Consider the following 14,986-nt stretch of genomic DNA (forward strand, 5'->3'; position numbering starts at 1 on the left):
AGTGAAATGTTAACAGTTGGGGTACCTAGATGAAGAGTTCTCTATTCTTGCAACTTTTCTCTAATTTTGAAATCATTTCAAAATAAAATTACAAAGCAACGCATGTATTCATTTCATGCCTATAAATACTACACTTACATACAAAACTCAAGAAGCCACAAAATTCATGTTCCACGGTATTCTCAGGGAGAGAACATCTAGATACAGCTGAAACTGTTGGTAACTTCTTCATCTTTTGTTCTGATTATTCCATTTATTCACACATTTAGAAAGTCTCATACCCCACAGTAAAAATCTCTTCTTCATACTGAAAGTACTTTGAAATATTTTCTTTACCAGCATAGTATTCACACCAAGAACAGGATGTACTTTAGAAAATTATTTCTAGGGGAAATGATTCCCTCAATTCATTGACCTGGCTTAATTTTTCCTGAATGTTAATTGTCTGTCTATACACAATAGAGTAGCATTTCATGGTGCGGTCATCCTGATATCTAAGCCACTCATACATTTGCATTCTTATATCTATTATGTGTGGACTTTTTTTCCATAATCACTAAAGGCTTTCAAGAATTTTATGACAATCTGGGGCTGGCCCCGTGGCCGAGCGGTTAAGTTCGCGCGCTCCGCTGCAGGCGGCCCAGTGTTTCGTTGGTTCGAATCCTGGGCGCGGACATGACACTGCTCGTCGAACCACGCTGAGGCAGCGTCCCACATGCCACAACTAGAAGAACCCACAACAAAGAATATACAACTATGTACCGGGGGGCTTTGGGGAGAAAAAGGAAAAAATAAAATCTTTAAAAAAAAAAAAAAAAAAAAAGAATTTTATGACAATCAGATAGTTATTCCTTAATGTAAAGTCTCTAATATCACATGATTTTGACTTTTAATAAAAACTTTTCCTCACATTTATTACTCTTATATAATTCACTCTGGTTTAAATTGTCTGATGCCTCTGAAATTTGATTTCCCAAAGAAATTCCCTTCATGTGAATAGTTTCTTTCCCATATGAGTTTCTTTGATATAAAATAATGCACACTCTGTCAGAAAGTTTTCACAAAATTGCTACAATTGTAATGGCTTCATTTCTGTTGTATAATGAACATGCAACGACTTGTGGGTGAAAACTTTCACATATTTGATGAATTCCCAGTTTCTCTTGTCTATGCGTTTTCCTGATGAACAATGAGTACAAAGTTACTACTGAAAATTTTGCCATATTTATTTACTGCATTAAAGATTTCTGTCTCATTTTCATTCTCTAAGAAATAAACACCTAAGTGAAAATTTTTCTTTATTCACTGTCTATATAGGAATTCTATTCTACATGCCTGGATCTCATTTTGGCATGACCTCCTTAAATGCTTTCTCATTTTCCCTGTATCGATGATTTCTCTCCTGTATGACATCTTTGGTGTCTACTGAGGTGTGATTTGACATAAAAGGACCTTCCACATTCATTGCATTCATAGGGTCTCTTTCCTGTATGTGTTCTATGATGTCTATATAGACAAGGTTTCCAGGTGAAAGCTTTCCCACATTCACTACATACATAGGGTTTTTCTCCTGCATGTCTTCTCCGGTGTATGATGAGTGATGACTTATGGCTGAAAGTTTTCTGACAATCACCACATTCATATGGTTTCTGTCCTGTGTGAGCTCTCTGATGTACAATGAGTTGTGACTTCTGTGAGAAGACTTTCCCACATTCACTGCATCTGTAGGGTTTTTCTCCCATGTGTTCTCCGGTGTATAATGAGGGGTGATTTATGCTGAAGGCTTTCTGACATTGCCTTCTCCCTGGTATGAACTCTCTGATGTAAAATGAGTTCTGATTGCAGCATAAAAGCTTTTTGACATTCTTTATTTGAAAAGAGTTTTTCTCCAGTGTGAGTTCTTTGATGTTCAGTGAGCTGTGACCTGCAGAAAAAAGCTTTCTGACACAGAGTGCATTCATTGGGCTTTTCTGCTGTATGTGTTTTGTAATGTACAGTGAGACTAAACTTCAGAGAGAATGTTATTCCACATTCCCTACATCCATAGGGTCTTTCACCTGTATGAGTTCTGTCCTGCTTAATGAGAGGTGGCTTACCAATGAAGGTTTTCTGATGTTTAGTGCATTCAGAGGGTTTCTCTCTTTTGTGACACCTGTGATGTACAGTAAGCTGAGATTTACTACTAAAAGCATTCAGACATTCCCTGCATTCATAAGGCTTCTCTCCTGTGTGAGTTCTCTGATGTAAAGTAAGCTCAGCCTTTGGAATAAAAGCTTTCAGACATTCATTACATTTACATGTTTTCTCTCCTGTATGAATCCTCTGGTGTAGGATGAGCTTTGATTTCTGTGAGAAAAATTTTCTGCATTCACTGCATGTAAGGGTTTCTGTCCTGGGTGAATTCCCTGGTGTAGATGGAGTTTTGGCATATGGTTAAAGGATCTCTGAGATTCACTACACTTGTAAGATCTCATTTCCATTCGACTTCTACATTCAGGCATGACTTCTTATTGACAACTTCTCCACAATCATATCCATAGCCGTTAATTACAGAATGAGCGTTTTTCTGCATAGTATGGAGAAATAATTTCTCAGGTAGATTTAACTTTACAGCTTTCCTACTTACAAAACTTCTGTTCTGGAAAAGGAAATTTAAATTATGTTTCAAAGTTTTTCCATTTGAATCAAATTGATCAAAGTCTTTTCTCAGGTGAGATGTTTTTCCAAATACATCCCCTTTCCAGTGCCTCTCCACAGGGCCAAGCTTGCGAGAGTTTTCCTCGTGACAGTCTATATCATCATCACCTTGCCAGGTATCTTCTAGGAAGGAGACCAATGAATCCGTATATGAGTATGTACTCGAAGGGGTAAACTCTCATAACAAGGATCAAGGATCGAGGAAAAGAGTGAATATTCTATACACAGGATACAAGTTAGAGACATTTAGTAGAAAGAGAAGAGGAAATGGAAGAGAAACAGAGGAACATGAAAGGCATACAAAACATGGGAAAGGGGAAAAATCCATGTGTGTCTGGAACATAATTCTGACCATAGGCGAGATGTTGAGTAGGAGGAAGGCAACATGAACAGTGTTGGTGAGGAAGAGGGAAGATGCTAGAAAGAAAGAATAACCGAGAGAGCAAGGTCCTAGTTCAGTTTCCAGAGATCCAATACAAAGCATAGATATAAGGGACCTACCTCCTTCTAAATGTCAAGCAAAAGAGAGTCCTACTATGAGCAAGGTGACATCTAGAAGACATCTATGAAGCTTGTGTCAACTGTTTTGTATCATGTTTAAGCATTTGAGTATTTTTAAGCAGAATTCTCAAAATAACACATCAAAAGTTCTAACTCCTTACACTTCCACTCATCTATCTGGGTTTTATTCACTCACCTAGATGGCCCTCTCTGCATATTTCTCCTTTTACACAAAGGACACAACGATTCCATCATCTATAAATCCTAAGTTCAAAGACATTAAACTCTTCAGAGGACCTGTAAATTCTAGCAGTTAAGACAGGCAAGGCAACAGACTCGGGGTTCACCAAGGAATGTATAGGAAAGTTGTCCTTACTGACCTGTGCAAGGTTGCTATAATTTCCCAACATTTCATCCCAGTATAGGTTCTTCTGAACAGCATCTAGAAGCCGCCATTCCTCTGAGGTGAAGTCCACAATCACGTCCTTAAATGACAACATTTATCTGAAACAGCATATTCTTATTTCAAGTGATTTTTCATTCAATAATGTGGAAAAAGAGCACATGAATTTATTATGATCATTTTCACAATACATTATGTATCCAAGGTCTGGTGAATCCAGTTTTGACTTACACTTTATGGAAGAAAATTAAAGCTCATTAAAAATATCCTGTCATTGAAAAATCAACCAATGTAACTAACCACATTGATAGAATAAAGGATCAAAATCATATCATCATGACAATGGGTACATGAAATGCATGGAACTCAGGTGTGTATGTGTGTGTCACAACGTCTGAATGGTACTTTAAGATTTGTACATTTTGTTGTATATGAATTTTACATCAAAATAAATAAACGTACTATAAACAAATATTAAACCCAGTCAATGATACACATGCTGGAGTATTTAGGGGGAAATGTACTAATGTTTACAACTTACGTGGAGATGAATCAAAAATTAAGAGAGAAAAGGATGGCTAGACGGAGAGATAGGTGATGAAACAAGCGCACTAAAATGTTAATTGTACAATCTAGTTCGCTGGAATATGGGTGTTCACTGTAAAAGTCTTTCAACTCTTCTGTACATCTGAAAGTTTGTTATAACAAAACATTAGGAAAAACTAGAAAAAACGTACATCATAAAATTTAACAACCTTTAATGATGAAAATTCTTTGCAAATTAGGAATATAAGTAACTTTCCTTAATCTGAAAAATGATATCCATATAAAACTTAAAGCAAACATTAGAGTTAATGGTGAATTATTGAAAGTTTTTGCACTGAGATCATAATGAGACAAGGATGACTGCTACCTCCACTTCTATTCAACATGGTGCTGAAGATCCTAGCCAATGCAACTGAGCAAGAAAGAGAAATAAAAGGCAAAAGAAGTGGAAAGGAAGAAATTTATACTTCACAGAGGACACGATTTTGAAGGTATAAAATCCATAAGAATTACCAACTATTAGAATTCATAAATGAATTTCTCAACGTCACTGACTATAAAGTCAGTATTTATAAATCAATTCCATTTCAATATGCTAACCAACTATTATAAAATGAAACTCAATAATAATGCCATTCATAATAGCATCCAGACACAAGAAATACCTACAAATAATTCTTTAAAAGATGTGCAAGACCTCAACACTGAAAATTACTAAACTCTGCTGAAAGAATTAAAGAAAACCTAAATAAATGCAAGGATATGCCATGTTTCTGAATTGGAAAATTTTATTTTATAAAAATGTTGATTATTCTCCCAATTTATCTATAGAACCAATGCAATACAACCAATATCCAGCAGGTGTTTTGTGGAAACTGACAAGCTGACTCCAAAATTTACAGAAAAATAAGAAGGGCCAAAGCACCACTGCAATCCGGAAAAGGGCCTGCAAGACAAACAAGGATGTTAGCAAGAAGAACAATGAGGAGGCTGCCGCGGTGGTCCAAATGACAGATGATGATGGCTTTGACTATTGTGGTTCTGTGGCAATGGAGAAGAGTGACAGATTTGAGGTCTACTTTGCAAGCAGAACCTACAGGATCTGCCCTGGGATGGTGGCAAGCACAGACATTGATGAAAGCGTGAGAAGTGGAGCTATGCCCCTTAGTTTCTGTATTGTCCATGGCTAAGTTTGTGCTACAGTGGCAACAGAGATGGTCTGGCCAACAAAGACTAAAATACTTACTATCTTGCCCTTTACAGAGGTTTGATGCCTCATCTGAGAAACTAGGAGAAGATGTTAACTGAAAAATGGAAACTGTGGAGGCAACAGGCTTGAGGTGATATGAGGAGCTTGGTTTGGTAACTGGCAAGTTGGACACCTATAGAAATTGTGGACAGGTTTTTGGGACCCCTCTCCCTGATGTAACAGGGGAATCTAGCAAGCAAACTGCATAGACATTAAGTCAGTACAATAAAATCTATGCTGTCCTGAGAAGCAGCCGTGCAGACAATCTTCAGCCTGTGTCAAAATGACCTTGCAACCCCTCATCTCAAGACTGAAGATGCCAGATGCACAGATCTACAACACAGAAAGACAAAGGGAACCTCACTCTCACATTTCACAGCTGCATTTGTTGAGTTTGAGGGAAGAAGTAATGAACCTCGTCCTTGCCTCCCTTCACACACAGATAATGTCAGCATCTCTGAATTTGTTGGAAGGCATTCTTGTTCTCGTTATCTTCAATGTATAATCTAGAGAAAAGCCCACATATACTCCATCTCTTTCTTTTGACATATAAGAAATCTAGTTGTAATTTTTTTTTCTTTTCCTCTTCCCTGCAAATGCACTGTTTTGTGAAAGAGATATAAGCTGCATTTAAACTCACACACCTCAGAGCAGTTCCATTGGAGCACCCTGTTGAACTGTTTTCCTGGGGTTCGAACTCCTCATGCTGATTATTGAATAAACTCCTTCACTAATATCACCTAGACTCTTTATTTCAGACGACACGATGTACCTTATAGATGTTATGGAGGCAGTCAGACATAGGAGGTGATGCTCAGGGGAGAAGCCCAGGCTGGTGACATAAACAGGAAGTCACCAGCTTATGAGTGGTGCCTGAACCTGTCACACTACATGAGGGCACTAAGGGAGTGAGTACAGACAGAAAAGATGTAAGGAATGATCCCTGAGCCATTCTGAGAATTAAGGTTAGAGGATGAGAGACAAGATAAAACTACAAAAAGAAACTGAACCCTAGTAGAAGTGGCCAAAGACAGAAAAGAAATCAAGAGAGTGTGGCATTCTGGACACAAAATGACAAAAGTATTTCAAGGAAGAAGGATCAACTATGTTAGATGCTGCTGAAAGGCCAAGTAAAGATTGATCATGGGATTTAACAACATGGAGTCATTGGTGATACTGATAAAAAAAAACACTTTTGGAGCAAGGGTGGGAGTAAAAGCAACTGAGCTAGGTTCAAGAAAGAAAGTGAGGAGGAATGGATGATGCTGAATTTGGGCAACTTTTTTGATTATTGATGAAAACCTGTGAAAATGCTTCTGATGCCTATGTGCCAGCAAACATTTATTGGCAGTGAGGAATTGTCTGCTTCCTTTTAATGTAAAATGTACTTCATAAAAATGCTTGTTTTTCAGGAACAAGACAAGGGGGCCCACTCTCGCCACTCTTATTCAACATAGTACTGGAGGTTTTGTCCAGAGCAATTATGCAAGAAAAAGAAATAAAAGGAATCCAAATAGGTATTGAAGAAGTGAAACTCTCACTGTTGGCAGATGACATGATTTTATATACAGAAAACCCTAAAGAATCCTTTGGAAAACTATTAGAAATAATCAACAACTACAGCAAAGTTGAGGGTACAAAATCAACTTAAAAAAATCAGTTGCATTTCTATATCTAACACTGAACTAACAGAAAGAGAACTCAAGAACACAATCCCATTTACGATCACAACAAAAAGAATAAAATAACTAGGAATAAATTTTACCAAGGAGGTGAGAGAATTATACAATGAAAACTATAAGACATTACTGAAATAAATTGATGATGACATAAAGAAATGGAAAGATATTCCATTCACAAGGATTGGAAGAATAAACATAGTTAAATTGTCCATACTACCTAAAGCAATCTACAGATTCAGTACAATCCCTATAAGAATCCCGATGACATTCCGCACGGAAATAGAACAAAGTGACAGAGCTATTGCAAGGAGCTTGGCATAGCAGGAAGCTCAGGAAAGTTTGGGGAGCAGGCAAACAGACAGTGTGCAGCACAGATGGTGTGCCAACGAGAGGGCACCCCTGCAGGTTCCATATAGAGGAAGTCAGAAGAGCAGAAGTCTGGAGGCCCCTTCTGTGGTCAGTGCTGCAGGCACCCAACATCCAGTGGTTTCAACCACATCATCCTTCCTGATGAAACCTGCCACATGAGAAGAGGAAATAAGGCTTCTGTGGTGTTCTGTCCATCTATTGCCAGCACTTGGGCTGTGGGTTTTCAACCCAGATCTCACCCTGGCCAACACTACTCTGATCCCTCTGATGAGTTCCAAATGCTGAAATTGGAGCTCAGAGAGATGATGGAAGGTGCCCAAGAGGACACAACCAGAAACTGGCTCCACCACTTGCTCTTGTCATCACATATCCAGATGTTCTGTAAACTGGTCTATGAGCACCAGAGAATCCAAGTCCTCTGTGTGCATTTGCTAAAAATACAGATTACTGGGCCCCACTCCCAGTAAGTGAGCTTGGGGCCCCCAAAAATGACTTGAATACATGTCCCAGATGGTTCTCATGCACTGGAAGGTTTGAGAACCATCTGACTAGGAAAAAATGCCTCCCAGAGTGAAATTACATTTTCCAGTCTCCTACTTGGTGCCTGGCATTGATCTATGTTTTTTCTCTCACTTAACACCCTCGAAAAATATTTGAGGAAAGTATTATAATCCCCATTTTACAGGTAAGGAAACTAAAATTTTGATATATTTAATGTCACACAGACAGCTGGAGGTACCAGGAATGGAACCCTGGTTTAAGTGAGCTGCCAACTCATTCACTGATAATTTTCTATTTCTAGGAAATATTCACACAAGATAGCTTTCTATGCCTGTTGCTGAGTTCCTTCATTCACTCGCTCACTCACCCATTCATCAGTCATTGTTACTGAGGCCTCCTCTGTGACAGAGAATGACACGGCAGCAAGTTGAAGAACCAGTATTCTAATCCCATCTCTGACATCCGGCATTGTGACTTTGGTAAAGTGACTTGATCTCTTGTAGCCTCAGTTTCCCTCTTCTCACACTGTTTCAGAGCAAGGATTCCATGAGAGGATGTATATGAGTCACCAGATATAGCAGGTTGGCTGGTAGCCCCCCAAAGATATGTTCAAGTCCTAACTCCTGCTACCTGTGAATGTGACCTTACTTGGAAAAAGGATCTTTGCAGAGGTGATGAAGTTACAGATTTTGAGATATGACCACCCCACCTAAATTCAATGACAGGTGTCCTCGTAAGAGTGAGGCCGAGGGAGATTATTGAACACTCGACACAGAGGAGAAGGTGATGTGAGGACAGAGACAGAAACTGGAGTGATGCATCTGTAAGCCAAGAGCATTAGCTTTCTAGGGCTTCTGTCTGAAGTGCCACAAACTTGATGGCTTCACAAAGTTTTTATCATCTCAAAGATCTTGAGGCTAGAGGTCAAGTTTTCACCAGGCTGTGAATCCAAGGGCTGTGAATCTGTTCCAGCCCTCTTCTCTAGCTTCTGGTGGTTCACTGACAACCTTTGGTGTCCTTTGCCTTGCAGAAGCATCACCCCAATCTCATCTTCACCTGACATTCTCCTCGTGTGTGTGTCTGTGTCCGATTTTCCCCTCTTCATAAGGACACCCAGTCTTATTGGGTTGGGACCCATCCTACTCCATATGATCTCATCTTAACTTAAATAGTCACATCTGCAACAACCCACTATCCAAATGAGGTCACATTCTGAGGTACTGAGGAGTTAGAAACCCAACTTGGGAATCTGAGGGGACACAATTCAATCCATAACACCAAGGATTGTGGGCAGCCACCAGAAGATAGGAGGAGGCATAGAAGAGATCTCCCTGAGAGCCTCCAGAAGGAAGCAACCCTCCTGACACCTTGATTTCAGACTTCTTGCCTCCAGAGCTGTGAGAGAATACATCTCCGTGCTTTTCAGCCACCCAGTTTGTGGTAATGAGTAACAGTAGCCCTAGCGAACTGATACACCAGCCCAGTGCCCAGCACACGCAAGCGTGTAATAAACCGGGTGCTGGTCTCTGCCCTGGAGAAGTTCACAGGGACCTTCTTCCTCTAAGGTGCACGGGACCGGAACAGGTCACAAGTGTAGAAATTAACAAAAGAAACCTTATCTAAATTGGAGTCAGGAAGGCCTCTGGGGGAGCTCTCAGGGCCTAGCACACATGGTCAATTACATTGAACTGGAAGAGCCAGATGCTTGCATCTTGGACAGGAAGAAAAACTACTTTACTACCGAAGAAAGATTTCTCTCCCCAGCAGGTACCAGCCCAGCCAATGAGAAACACCACAGCTCAGCCAATGAGAAACACTGCAGCTCAGCCAATGAGAAACACCACAGCTCAGCCAATGAGAAACGCCACAGCTCAGCCAATGAGAAACGCTGCAGCTCAGCCCATAAGAAATGCCACAGCTCAGCCAATGAGAAACACTGAAGCTCAGCCAATGTGAAATGCCACAGCTCAGCCAATGAGAAATACCACAGCTCAGCCAATCAGAAGCCATTGCCATCCTAAACTGTTACTTTCCCCCAATGGACTTTCCTTTAGAACAGCCCCTCCCTATTCCTCCTTTGTCTCTGTAAAGGCAGCTCCCATTCTTTGTCGGATTTGCCTATGGTTTGCCATAGCATGCGCATCCTGAATTGCGATTCTTTTGGCTAGTCCCAAATAAACTCATTTTGAGGCTTTTCAAGTCAATGCAAGGAAGGTGTTCTCTATCCTCCGTTCCTACATTCAAGGATTTCAGAGTAAAATCTACTGAATGATTTCCCATTCTGTTCATTGTCAAAGGGAAGTGTAATGAGGAAGGAAGACTTTGAGGACCACAAAGGACAGGTCTGACAGGAAAGGCCATGCTATGGTGGTCTGGATCTCAGAGAACAGAGAAAGCAGAGAAGAGCGGGCCTGTCTCCAGCAGGTGGAAATGACCGTAATGTTGATAGTGACCATGATATATACCAAGCCTTGGGCTACCCACTCCATATTCATTAGCTCTAACCAAAAGAGGGAGCTCAGATAGTTATGATAGCTCCCATGTTAAGGAAGACAAAAACGAGGTTCAAAAAGAGAAGTGACTTAAGTTCACACAAATAGTGACAGTGCTGCGATTTGAACACTACTCTTACAGAATCTTAAGCACATTTGCTTTGTCCTCCTTTCTCTCTCCCTCCATCCTTTCTTTCTCCTTCCTTTGCTTCTCTTTCCATCTCTCACCTCTCTCTCTATCTCTTTCCTTCCCCATCCTTCTCTTCTCTCTCCCTCTGCTCCTCCCTCCTTTTTTCTCTCTCAATAAAATTTTTGCTAAAGTTAAAATACATGCAGAATGTTGCATATATCATAAATGTACCATCCATAAGTGTTCACAATGTTAACACACCTGTGTAGCCGGCCCCCAAATCAGGAAGCCGAACATCCCCACCAGCCCCATCCCAGTCACCCTACATGCACACAAGGGTACACACTGTCCTGACTCTAATCAGCAATGGTTAGTTCCCCGGTTTAAAAACCTCATGTAAATGGAACCATACAGTGTGTCCTCCTTCATGCCTGGTTTCTTTTGCTCAACACCGTGTCTGTGAGATGCATCCACAGTTGTGCACATGGTTATGATTTGTTCACACTCATTCCTATAGGGTTAGAATCTCATTCTGTGAATACACTCTGACTCTTCTCACTGTGCAGACAAGCCTGTTCAGGAGGAATTGTTAAAAGGCCATTTCAAAAATGAGAAGACAGAGGCTCAAAGATCCAGAAGTCTGGGGCCCCGGCACTACCTCTTAGTCACCCAAGAGCTGTGGTTCTCAGTTCTCTACCTCTTGGATCTGTTTCTGATCTGCCCAAATCTTCTCAAGCTTTCAAGATTTCCGAAGGAGCAGGGCTGAGGGACAAGAAGGGGAAGCAGACCTGGGGCAGCTTGAGGAACAGGAACCTGGGTCCCTTTCAATTTCCCAACAGCCAAAGATGTGAGACCACAATGCCTGTGTTAGCACCATTAGGGGGAAGCTGGTGCTCCCTGGGAACCTAAATATCCAACCCCTGACCTCCTTCCATTGCATCACATCCATACTCCTACTATCCGGCAGCCATCTGCATGTTGGGAGTTGATCAGTGAAGTTCTGGCTGAGGCCATGCAGATCTCTTGGAGGTTTTAAAGGTTACTTGCACATGCCAATGGCTGTCTCCTAAACACATTTGTCAGAAGCAGAAAGAAATCTGGGAAACAGGAGAGCGTGAGGACACTCATTCCTTCCTGTTATGTGGGGCCTGTGTGCCAGGCTCCATGGCTAAAACACAGAGGCAAAATGGACCCAGAACAGCCTTAAGCTCAGAGTGTGGTGGGGGAGGAGGGAGGGAGGGCCTCAGTCATACTACAGCCACACAGGCCAAGACATTGGCCACTAGCCCTATGCCACTATTTCGATTTAAATGAATTAAAATTGAATTTATAAGCTAGCTCCTCCACTGGTTATTTAGACTCTGAGCTGGATACTCTGCTGCCATGAAAAAGGGTGCAGTCCATGAGGAAGAAAGTGAGGAATGGCTGTTGGCAGGTACAGTGGTCGATTCTGACACCAGTGCCCATGCCTGGGTTTCCCCCACACCAAGCAGGGTCTGAGACCAGGTGGGTGTCCTCTAATTCAACTCAATTCTGACACTATCTACCTGGGGATAGCATCAGTCACCACAGGTCAAGGGCTCAGTCCTACAAGACTGCCGTCCACTTCAGATGCCAATCACAAGTCCAGCCTGATACCTGTGCTTCTGGCAGACTGGCTATAAATCAGAGGTTCCCATGACTACCTCTTTGGGTTCAATTATTTTGCTAGGGTGGCTCAGAGAATTCAGGAAAACAGTTTAATCACTAGATTATCAGTTTATTACTAAGAATATTAAAGGCTGTGAATCAATAGCCAGATAAAGAGATGCATAGGGTGAGGTCCTGAACAAAGGAGCTTTTGTCCTTGTGGAATTCAGGGTCCAGCATGGTGGCACATGGAAGCATTCTGATTCACCAACCTCTAGGCTCTCCAAACACTGTCCTTCTGGGTTTATGGAGGCTTCATTACATTGATGGGATTGATTAAATCATTACTCATTGGTGATTGAACTCAATGTCTGGCCCCTCTCCCCTCCCCGGAGGTCCCACTCTCTAACCACATGGTTGGTTCCTCTGGTGACTAGCCCCCATCCTTAGATGTCTTCCAAAAGTCACTTCATTAACATAACAAAAGAAATTTTGTTAAAAAATTATGCTCTCATCACAGGAAACTCCAAGAGTTTTAGGAGCTCCCTGCCAGGACCTAGGATGAAGACCTAATATATTTTTCTTAAAATAAATCACAGTATCACATATGCTCCTTTAGCTAAGGCAGATTACTTAGCTAAAGATGACAAGGTATTTACCCTCCAAGAGAAAATACTGGGATAAAGGTGTAGAGAGAACACAGGCAGTCCCACAAAAACCTGCACAAACGTTCACAGCACCACACTCCACAACAGCTAGCAGGTGGAGACAACCAAAATGTCCATCAACAGATGAGTGGAGAAACAAAATGTGGTCCATCCATATCACGGAATATTATACAGCCATAAAAAGCAATGAAGTCTTCCACCTGGTACAATATGGATGAACATTGAAAAGTGAAAGAAGCCAGACACAAAAGGTCATGTATTGTATGATTCCATTCAGATGAAATATCCAGAATAGGGATATTCACAGAGACAGAAAGCAAATTAGTTTCCAGGGACTGGGGAATGTGGAGTTACTGCTTGATGGGTACAGAGTTTCTGTTTGGGGGGATGAAAAAGTTCTGGAACTAGACGGTGGTGATGGTTGCACTGCAATGTGAATGTACTTAAAGCCGCTGAATTATATGCTTAAAATGGTTAACATGGCAAATATTGTGCTATGTGTGTTTTATCACAATTTTTATAAAGAAAAGGAGGAAGAAGGTGTATGAACATCAGAAAATCGATGGGAGACAGTTTCTGTGACTTGGCAGGCAGTCGTGAGCTAAGGGTTTCTTCCTCCTATGACCCTCTTCCTGAGGGCTGCAAGGTAGGCAACTTCTCCATCCCAGACTCTGCCCCTCTCTCTCAGGGGGAATGAAAGCCTCTTTTCCTCTGCCATTGTGAGAGATCAGGGGCAATACCTGGTTAGTTTTCAAAGTGAGGCAAAATGGATCAGTGGGTGATACGAGACACGATACAGTACTTGATACCAGGGTGGAATCAAGGAATCACACACTGTGGAGTCTGTGCTTGAGGAAGTCAGAGCAGGAGACCCCATTTCCACACTTGTCTCTGTGGTTGTCTCCACCTGATGTATGGGATGCACTTTTCCATCCACTGGCTGGGCTCAGTACTCTTGGGGACGAAAAAGCACATGACAGTGTTCTGTCCAAATGCCTGCTGGGTGTGAGATTTGATTAGATTCAGTATGCAGACCACAAGCCAGGCTCTTGCAAAGAGCTTTTCTTCCCTTCTAACCCTTGCAGCAACCTTCTCAAATGGTTGTCGTGGGGAGGAAGTAGGTGAATACCAGAAAGCATGGGCCAGTGAGTGACACACAGTACACACTGAGTAATGTTAGTTTATTCTTTTTCTTATTATTATTATACCCATTTTATAGAAGAACAAACTGAGACTTAGAACATTTAAGTTAATTGCTTAAAGTCACCCAACAGCTCAGGCTGTCAGATTCCAGCAAAGCTCTCTCTCTGCCCCTGCCCTGCCATCCTGCCTCCACGGCTGAGCTCTCTAACACAGCATCCACTCACCATGTCAGGCTCTGGGGCACTTGAAATATGCCTAGGACTATTTGGGCAGGGACATAAGAGGAAAATACCCATCAGAACTCAAAGATTTAGGATGAGAAAACTAACGTGACATATCTCAATAATAATTTTTATATTGATTACAGATTGAAATGATAATAATTTAGTCATAGAAGATCAAGTAAAATATTTTATAAAGATGAACTTTACTTGTTTCTTCTTGCTTTTTCACAGTGCCTGTCGGACAATTTGAAGGTCCATGCGTGGTTCACATTTCTCCAGAACTTCGATGCTCTACAGTCTCAGAAATAACCTGGAGGGGTTTTCCCGCCCCACCCACCATCCGACCACAGAGACACCCTGAGAGCTATCTGTCCTCAAGAATCTCTAAGGCAACCATTTGAAAAGACTGATGCAATGAATCAGGAAGAGTCTGTAATGAGAGGAGGGGACACACCAGAGAGGAAAAGCTGTGCAATTGTGACTCCACCAAGGTTTGAGGGTGGGGGAGAAAACCTGTGGTCTGCAACCTGTGACCTACGTGGCAGTCACTGTACCGCATTCTTACCTTCTTGCCTCTGATCTCAACAAGCTCTGAATTGGCTAAGCATCATTATCACCTTGTGACAGAAGAAGAAACTTGGACTTAGAGAGGGTAAGTGACTGGCCTAAGGTCTAAGGTTGCAGTTCCTGAGGCAGCAGAGCTGAGCCCTGCTGATGGGTCCCAAGGAACATCCAGACCAGTCTCTTCATGT

General features: G+C 41.6%; 1 pseudogene; it reads right to left on the reverse strand.

Moving 5' to 3' along the window:
• Window positions 1–1,373: 1,373 nt before the first annotated feature.
• LOC138916039 (zinc finger protein 605-like) lies at window positions 1,374–2,501 on the reverse strand (annotated as a pseudogene).
• Window positions 2,502–14,986: the final 12,485 nt, after the last annotated feature.

Source organism: Equus caballus, chromosome 10 (assembly GCF_041296265.1).
Source record: "Equus caballus isolate H_3958 breed thoroughbred chromosome 10, TB-T2T, whole genome shotgun sequence".
Lineage (NCBI taxonomy): Eukaryota > Metazoa > Chordata > Mammalia > Perissodactyla > Equidae > Equus > Equus caballus.